This window comes from Alligator mississippiensis, chromosome 11, assembly GCF_030867095.1.
Source record: "Alligator mississippiensis isolate rAllMis1 chromosome 11, rAllMis1, whole genome shotgun sequence".
In the NCBI taxonomy this organism is placed as follows: domain Eukaryota; kingdom Metazoa; phylum Chordata; order Crocodylia; family Alligatoridae; genus Alligator; species Alligator mississippiensis.
The window spans coordinates 60,996,795-61,006,200 of NC_081834.1; the positions used below are offsets into that span (position 1 = coordinate 60,996,795).

Consider the following 9,406-nt stretch of genomic DNA (forward strand, 5'->3'; position numbering starts at 1 on the left):
GTCAGAGTCTCTCCTTCCTCCCCCTCTGCCTCTGTAGCCAATTGGGTGACCAGGCCCTGGGAAGTTTCCACTCCTCCCGCCTTAGCCTTTCCGCTCTGTTCACGGGTCACCACATTAACACGGTAGGGCTCTGGCTCTAGCTCTAGGAGGTGGCCCTCCTCCCTGGGCAGGTATTCTAGCTCCATAATATCACGTCCCGCCAGGATGGGGACAGGAGCCCCTTCCAGCACACTCGCGTCTATGCACATCCCACAGCCTCTCCACTCGATGTAGGGACGTGTTACAGGTACCTCAAATGGTGGGCACCCCACCCCTTGAATGGTAAGGGTCCTCCCCAGGATTATAGCTGCAGGTGACACAAGGCTGGCATTGATTAATGACACACTGGACCCTGTGTCCAGCTCCCCAACAAGGTTCTCCCTGTTGGGGAGAAAATGCCATTTCCCAGTTGGTCTAATAAAAGGTATCATTTTGAAACCAAGAGTTCTAGTTTTTGGTATGTCTTTATGTCTCAGACAAACAGGACTACCAAGTACACCTTTAAACGTGAAAGATTTTTTTTGCCCATTTCATCCAAGGGTTACGTGGTGTTAAACAGATGAGCTGAACAGATGTGCCATAAGCTGACAATGGCAGCGAGCTGAGATTTGCTAATTTACAGATGCCAAAAGAATGGACATGTTGTTTAAAAAAACAAAACAAACAGCTTTCACGCTTTGCAGAACCTGCCTTCTTCCCCCTCATCGCCACCTTCTTCGACATAATCGTCATCATCATCTTCATCCTTCAAGATACAGAACATTAAGAGATTTTTTAAAAACTACCGTATGCTTAGGTTGTAATGACATGTGCTTTGCAGAAGATTAAAACAGCACTTTGAGGTTTAAAGATCATGTTTAATTTGTTTTTATTACTAGACATTTGTACAGACCAGAGTCCCAATTTACTGTATTACACTTATCAGGTTAGCAAAGATGTACAAAACCAAGGCTGGAGTCTTTTATTAGAGTCTTTTTCTGCTGTTACTTCTGACCTAATGATTATGCCAACTAGCTGTGAAAATGTCTCAAGAAGAGCATTACAAAATTCAGTGGCCCACAACAGCAACAGCTGAGAAGAACCCTTTTTGTCGGTAACGGAAGTCAAACAAGAAGGGAGAAAAAAGAGTTTATACATCCAGAGCTGTTTTGTTTCGAAACAAAACAAAAGTTGCTTTATAAATGGGGTAACTGGACAAATTTAGGCCACTTGGCTACATGAAATCCTAGAAATGTTACACACATACACCGAGATCTCCAGTAGTATAAGTGCAATAGCAGGAACTGAGGACAAACTAAAGCTTTTTTTGCATATAGGTAAATATCTTTGCAAATATATTATCTGCCAAATGAAATGCTTTACAACATCTGGTAAAAGTTGAAAGGCATTTAGCAATTCATTCTGGAATTTCATCTTTAACCGACATGTAAATTTAGGATGTGCTTTTGCTGGATTTATTCAAGTTCAGGTTTAGCTGGTGTATAATTATGCTGATTCCAGTCCTCATTTTCCCTTTCCAAAATATACTGAAATTGTTAAGACGGGACTTTCTGAACCGTGTGCGCTTAATGTTGGCTACTGCCTACTCCCCAGCAACAACAAATGAAAGGAGTCCTTCCTCTGTTACCAAGCTGTGTTGTGGTAACATTAGGAGTACTTTAGTTCCCAATTTCTTTAGCCCATGCTGCAGTTCTTCACCTCCTGGCAGCCGCCGTACACAGAAGCCACTAAGTATATTGAGGTTTCTACCAATATTGCCACCCCCACCAATCAAGTGTTCGTTCATTTTCTCAAAGAATTACTGCCAAGTTCTTACTCAGATCCTCAAATGAGATTTCGTTTTTAGCTTTGGAAGGGGGTTTTTCTCCTCAAAATCTGACCTGGTGACCTGGTAGATAACAACACTAATACTTCAAGGCAGCGCAGTAATGAACCTTGAAGCATTTCACTGAGCAAGACAATGCAGAACACCAAAGAGAAGTGGCTCTCCTACTGCAACGCACTTTTTTGATAGTAAAAGGTCTCTCTCTAAAGTAGCCTATGGCTCACATCTGATAGTGGATTTACACGGTTCTGCTTACAGAAGTTTAAATTATTACACATGTATAATCAGACAGTGTCAAGGAAATCCTAAGTCTTACAGTAGAAAAGGGAAAGTCCTACCTGGATCTCCTTCATCATCAGGTATAAAAGACCAACTTCTTCCTCCTCTTCACCCTCCCCCAAATCTGAACCCGCATCATCTTCATCTTCTTCGTATTCTCCTGGTGGACCAGCTTCATCTTCATCTTCTTCATCCTCCTCATCCCCTTCTGAAAGGCAGGTAATTAATTCCTTACAGCTTCACTTAAACCTCAAAGGCTCGTTTGTAAACTCATCTTAAATAAGCTTCTAAAAACCAAATGAGCTACAGAATCAAATATGAAAACGACGGGTCCAAAAAAAAGCAAAAGCTTTTGGTATCAGCAATAAAGCGACTGCTTTTATATAGTTATGTCTCAGTAAAAAGATTTGTACTCATGTTTTCCTACGTGCAACTCTCCTTTAACTGTGCACAGCACCCATGACTACACTGTTTGCAAGCGCATTCCCCCCGCCCTCATTACTCAACAGAAGCAGTATTTGATACTGGCCTACACTTCAAAAATGTAGCTGATTTGTGCTCCAGCAGTTGCACAGTCACTCTAGTTCCAATTTTATATTTAGATACCAACTGAATGGCATAACTCATGACTGCATGTTTAGAGAAGTTACCTTCATCATCCTCGTCTTCCGAGTCAGGGGCCTCGTTATCTTCCTGATCAAACCCATCTAGGTAGGCAATCTGTTGAAGCAGCTCAAAAACGCTTTCCCTGTAATCCTCCAGGTTTGTGACATCACAGTTGAACAAGTCCAGGCTCTTCAAGTTTTTGAGATTTTGCTGAAAATGAATGAAAAATGACTCACTGAGATGAAATAACTATTTGGTACCTCCAAGTACTGGACTGTTGCCTCCTAAATGTCATTGATTTTACTACGTATACCTACTACCTTCTCTTCTCCTTTGCTGTTCCCCATTGTCCAGAGTTCATTTAAGAAGTCTTGGTGCTGACAGTCAAAGTTCCTTCCCCATAAGACCAGAGATCCCACCTCTCCCTCTACACTTGCTTTTGAAATAGCTGTGACCCAGGTTACTTCCCATTAAGATGCATGTCTTTGTTTCTGGAAGCCCCATATGATCCTATAAATCACCCAGGGCTCTCCCATTCTCTGGGGTCAGCACAGCCAACTGTCCCAGCACCAATCCTACCATGCCTGGTGGAGAGACAGCTTTCCATGGCCTGAATGGGGCAGCTATGGGATGTGCTGATAGAGGTAATCCTGCTTAGGGAGTAGGAGATCTGGGTTTTGTAGCCCATTATAATCATTAGCTGTTTGAGGTGTTCTTTTCAATACTTCAGTGATACTAAGAAATTGCGGTTTTGGGGGCCATGTGTAAGAGACACCACTTTCAGAGGGTAGTTTTGGCACTTAAACAAGTATGCAACAAGTATAATTAACTTAAATAGAAACAATTTTATCTCTGTGACAACTCGAACCAGTGAGATGCAAGGCAGACTATCATTACCAAGTTTCTAAAACACTTGTTTAGCCTGTGTTTAGTAATAAGAACAGCAAAATTAATCATAAAGATTAGCACCTTGCTTCCAAAAACTTAATTAAAAATTTGTGAACTGTTTTTACTAGGCCACAAACCACTTGTTAAAAATGGTCTTGTGGATACCTTTCATTTACTAACCAAGCAGTTTCACTTCTTTTTCCGCAGAAATCGGTTGTTATTAAAGAAATCACGGTGTCTTTTAATGCGTTTTAACCACTGAAAACAAATACGGGGGAATACAGAACTATCGCTGACAGACCACAAGTTTGAATACATCTCCTCCTGTAAACCCCACGGCTGACACAAAATTGATTACTACAGTGTCTTTACAAGTCTGTCTCTAATGAACCATCGGATGATGCATGTATTGCAATAGGAGTAATCAATACTGGCCTAAGTGGGATACAGAAATTCAGAAAAAAGAAGATTCAAATGTTGCCAGAACTGGCAACAAAAAGCTACCCAAGGTTTGGGAAATAGTGAGAGTTTTACTTTTTGCATACTGGTCAGTTCTGTTGAATGTCACGCTAAAGCCATCTTGTTTATTATCTTTTTGTGTTTTATTGATTTCCTATTTCAACTGTGTTTGTTGTACTTATCCCTTCTACTTGCAATGACCTTCTATCGTCAGGCACTTATAAACTTTACATTTGCATTCAATGATAAAATTATTGTTATTTTTCTTTTATAATGCTAGAAAGATTCTGACTTCTTTAACACACTGCAATCTTCTAAGAATCTGACTTTGTACTTACAAGGGCTTCCACAGTGCTGAGATCTTTGATTTTGTTGCCACTTAGATTTAGAGGTGTGAGATTTGGACATCTTCCTGCCAGGACCTCTAGGCCTCCCGAAATGACGTCGTCGCTCAATTCCAGCTACAGCGCACAAAAGTTGGATAATTAGATGGTTGGTTTGATTGCTATCAAAATCAAGAGCCTGTATTTTATTGAAAGAACAAATGCATCACAAGACTATTGACTTCCTGTACAGCCCGTAAAACCTCAGATTACTTGCATAAAATGAAATCTGGTTAAAAACATAGCAACCCATGTTGATCACATGTACGTCTCTTTAGAGCCTAACATTTATTTCAGAAGCTCTTCACACCTGCACTTGAGAGTGATAATTCATTAACTAGTTTCATACTTGGGTGCCGACAGACACTCAAGCATGTTCTACTGTAAGTCGGCAAGTGATCTCACCGATCCCAACTGTTCAGTTAGCATACTTAGTATGATGCAAACTTAAAATATTTCCAGGCTTTATTTTTTACACGGGGATGTGAAACATAGCATTGGATCTTCGTACAGGCTTTAGGTCAACAGACTAGGTTGAAACTGGTTCCTTACAGGTAACGAACAATGATTTCAGTGTTCTCAGCACTTCACCTAATGCGACTGCTCCCGACCCCCTCTCTTTACAACAGACTGGGATGGCCATCGTTAACAGTTTTCAAGTGATGCTTTTTCAGTACTTTGGCTCATTAATGTTTGAAACCAGCTTTAATTACATTCAGGGTCTTAAAGACTTAATTCTTAAGTTCGCAATGTTTAGTAAAACATTTCAATGAGATGCAAACGTGACTGTGACTATGGAAATACGCAAGTAGTTTAACTGTTGCTGTGTTTCAAGGTATACAACTTTGGCAGGAGAGAACCGATGGGTTTTTGTCTGAAGATGCATACCTTTCGGAGCTTACTCAAGGTGGGGAGCTTGGCCAGGGATGTCAGCTCTACGTTGGCCACGCTGAGAAACTCCAGCTCTTTAAAGGAGTCATTCAGACCTTCAATTTCGCCATTGCTGGATCAGCAGTTATCAAGCACTAACTCTGCCACCTTGAAACAAAACAGAACGTCACTTATTACTTTAATAGGGACCCTCAACCAAGCAAGCAATTCGGGTCAAACCAGCAGCCTGACGACAGGCTTTACTTCTCATCTGGGACGACCTGAACTTGAGTTGTCTGAACTCATCGACCATATCAACCTTGAGAGGAAGTAAACAGAGTATGAAGCACCATCACAGAGAACCAGAAGATAAAAACTTAATTTATTTCTGTTAACATGCTGGCTTCAGAAAGCACAACCACCAAGACAGAGTTCACAATCGCAGTCCTTTACAGGGCCGGACAAAAACCCACGGTCCTGGTTCTGATGAAAGCCGGAACAGATGCATCAGAAGAAGCAAGGAGCCAGAAGCCAACTAGGCAATTACAGAATGACCTACGCATATAGTTTCCTTCCAGAGCCATCACTTAATGGTTGCTTCATGCCAGATGAGGGTTTATATTCCCATTCACTATTTAAAATAAGGGGGTATAGCCTCGCTTGCCAGAAAAAAGCACCAAATCCTCTTGCAAACCCTATAGCTTTGACCCTCAAAATATTGAGGCAGGGAGTACCATAGGTTAATAATGCACCAGACTGAAGCATTTGCTTCTTCATTCTAGATGCATTTACTCGGTGTCGCTGAACGTCCTGTAGGGAAAAATCCATTTTCTGCTTGTCCGTCCTCCATGTCCCCAACGGTGGGTTGACCACAGTTGTTTTTTTACCAATCCGGCTGCAAACAAAAAGGATTAAACGCAACACCAGTCTGGGAAGTTCAGCTCTGAAAGATTCATCTGTAGAGAGGACTAAAAAAGTCACTTGTTCACTGGCGACTTCTGAGTTATTTTGGTGGGCACGAGCTGCTCATTTGTTTCAAGTTTACAATCTTATTTCATGTTGCTGCAGAAAAAGGTGACCAGAGAGACCAGCTTTGAATTGTTTCGTGGTTTCCAAGTCCCAAAGTTGTTCAGGCTTTGCCCTGAAGAAAAGGGAAAGACTGAAACCATTTTGGTGGGGTGGGGGTGAGGGGGGTAACTCCAGCCACAGTTAAAAGGCTTTAAAAAAATAATCCGACACAGTCAACTTGTTAAGAAATACACTGTTTATCGGAGTAGTTTTTATGCAGGGAATCTTTGTGCCGTCAGTCACCCAGGCCAGGGTGGAGTAAAAGCACTTTGCAATATCAACCTATCTGGACTTTATTCTTGGGGAGAGCAAGACACGCCAGTCGATAGCGTCCTTACTGACCTAAATGCAAAAACATCTGCTGGAGCGACAAATCATTTGTTGGCCAAGTTCAACTTGCAGCCTCCGCTTCCCTGCTGTTAATCAGCCTGCTCTCCATGCAGCTGGCACTGCAGTCAATGAAGTTACTACAGGAGATTAAGTAAAACCACGACCCTCTCCTAAAAAGCAAAGCGCGGCCACAATCATTCCCTACGCAGCAGGGGAAAAACCATGCAGCAGATACCACCTGCCTACAGCCACCTCGGGGCGTGGGGGTGGAAAAAAAGGGGTCTTTTTTTTTTTCCTTTTTTTTTTGAAGATGGATTCGGTGCCGCTACGACCTGTTCGCAACCTCCACCAGCGAGAAGGTAAAAATAACTGAAGACCCGTCCTGCCAGCAACGCCAGCGTGGGAGGGACGGGCGAGCGGGGGGCACGCGACTTCGGGCTTCTCCCCGCCCCGAAGAAAAGCAGCTGTCCATTTATTCATTTATTTTTAACAAGGATACTTTAACACGTCCCCCCCCAAAACTCACCCCCAAACACAACCGAGAAACTGATGGCGGGCGCATCGCGGGGGAGGACCCAGACTCGGAGATCACCCAAGGAAAAAGGGGGAGGCGGAAAAGAAAAGCAAGTTCCTAATTCCCCGAAAATCAGCCGAACAACGAGAACAGATGCCCGCAGCAGCGACCGCGGCGCCCCCTCGCCCAGGACACGCCCCCCGCGGCCAGCGGGGCGGGGCCAAGGAAGGGGCGAGCGCTTCCTCTCGCTACGCCGCTTCCCATTGGAGGAGCGGCGCGGCGGCGGCCGATTGGCTCCGCCGGACGCCCGTCGAGGCTCCGAGCTCTTAAATGCGACTGTTGGCGGCTGTTGGGCGCCATTCCGTGTGACGCGGTTGGGTGGTTTGGTCGGCCTGGTCAGGGCTGGGCGGCTGGAAGCAGACTAATGAGGTGTTATAGGCGCTAGAAAAGGAAAAGGGACGTGTCTAGGTGTTCGGTGCGAAGGCAGAGATTAGCCGAATGACGGGCTAAAGATAACACGTGTGTTTAGTGAAAACTGCAGCAAGGAGCTGGCAGATACTTGTGCAAGGGGCTTGAAAGAGGAGGGGTGCTGTTGGGACCTGCTGGCTTCCGGTCCTGATTCCCAAACGAAGGCTTTCTGTTTCGATTGGGGCGCGCGGCGTCTGGGGTGTCGCTTTCGCGGGTGCTGCGCGTGCCGGGTGGTGTTTAGCCCTGTTCGGCGTGCACGCCTGATTCACCAGAGGAGAAACGTGGGGGCTTTCATACAGGAATCAACAGTTCAAAGCCTTGCGGTGTTGGGGGCTTTCTCAGCGCTTTGCGACGGGGCAAAAATGATTTGTGACAAAAAAACCCACTCGGGTGAAATGGGCAGTTTCTGAGGGACGCCTGACGTCTAGGAAACTGGAGAGCCGTGGGTTTAGTTCAGTGCTGTGCAAATACCCGGTTGTTGGGGTGTGCAAGGGCAGCGGACGTGCTCAGAAAGGCTGCCAAATCCCAAGAGCTGTTGGCTCCTGCCAGCCTTGTGGCCTCGCCATCTCTCGGGTTTAGGGGGAACGGGCAACGCAGACTGGCGTGCTTGATTAGTGCGAGGGACTGGTACGATGAGAGCCCCGACACAGTAAAATCAAATACAGTGATAAAGTTTATCAGCCTCATCAACAGTAAAGAATGTTTTGCTCTGATCGCTGTAGCCTTATAAGCAAAAATTGCAAGACGGCTTACTAAGTATAGATCTGTTTGCTGGAAAAGTCAGATTAATTTCTCTCTGTTTGAAAAGTATTTCTGCAAGAATGGTGATAGATACTTTCTCCATACGTTGTCATATGAAGAACATTTTAAAACCTAATGGATCGCTTCCAGAGCTCCTAGTGGAGTTGGGCTCTTGGAGTGGAAAGTCGACACTCAGCCAAAACAGTTGTAGGCAGCTTTTCAGTCCTGAGTCTAGTCAAAGAGGATCACCATTTATTGTTGAGATCCAGCTGTAAATACCTTCCCCGCCCCCCCCCCCCGCCCAATTCATAGATTGTAGAATCTAATCCCATCTCTAATCTCAAAAAAGAGTTGGAGGAAGACCCAAAAGAGCTCCAAGAAACTTATTCTGATATATGTCTTCATGGTTTCTGGCAGCGTAACCCCATACTTCAGCGCCATATAGGATCTGAGATTCAACTTTGACTTGATATACTAATACAGGATCTTAGACTGATGATCCTCCTGCTGTGGTCTCATACAGTTTCTTTATAGCCACGACTGGTTGGGCTGCCTCAGTTCTAAACGACTGAACGTGGTGTTTGTTTCCTTGATGGAAAAACTGTAAACCTCGTACCCAAGTACCCATAGGTTTTAACAACTTTGAGTTCACTTCCCCGCGTGTTCCATGGTTATTGCATCAAACAGCTTCCCCAAGACATTATTTTGGGTTTATCATAATTTATCTTTAAATTGTTCTGTCCACAGAAGATACTGAAAAGTTGTAATTGCTCTCTGTAACCCAATGGGGGTTCTTGACAATGTAATGGTGTCATCCACGTACATCAAAACAGGAATTGGAATTACTAGTAATTTTGGGGGGTGAGAATGAGCACCCTGCATGTTTCTGATAATGTCATTCATGTAACAAAGGGGCCGAAATACATCCTTGTCTCA

The 9,406-nt window shown here is 44.1% G+C and overlaps 1 pseudogene; it reads right to left on the bottom strand.

Moving 5' to 3' along the window:
• Positions 1-484: 484 nt before the first annotated feature.
• LOC132243735 (acidic leucine-rich nuclear phosphoprotein 32 family member E-like) lies at positions 485-7,621 on the bottom strand (annotated as a pseudogene).
• Positions 7,622-9,406: the final 1,785 nt, after the last annotated feature.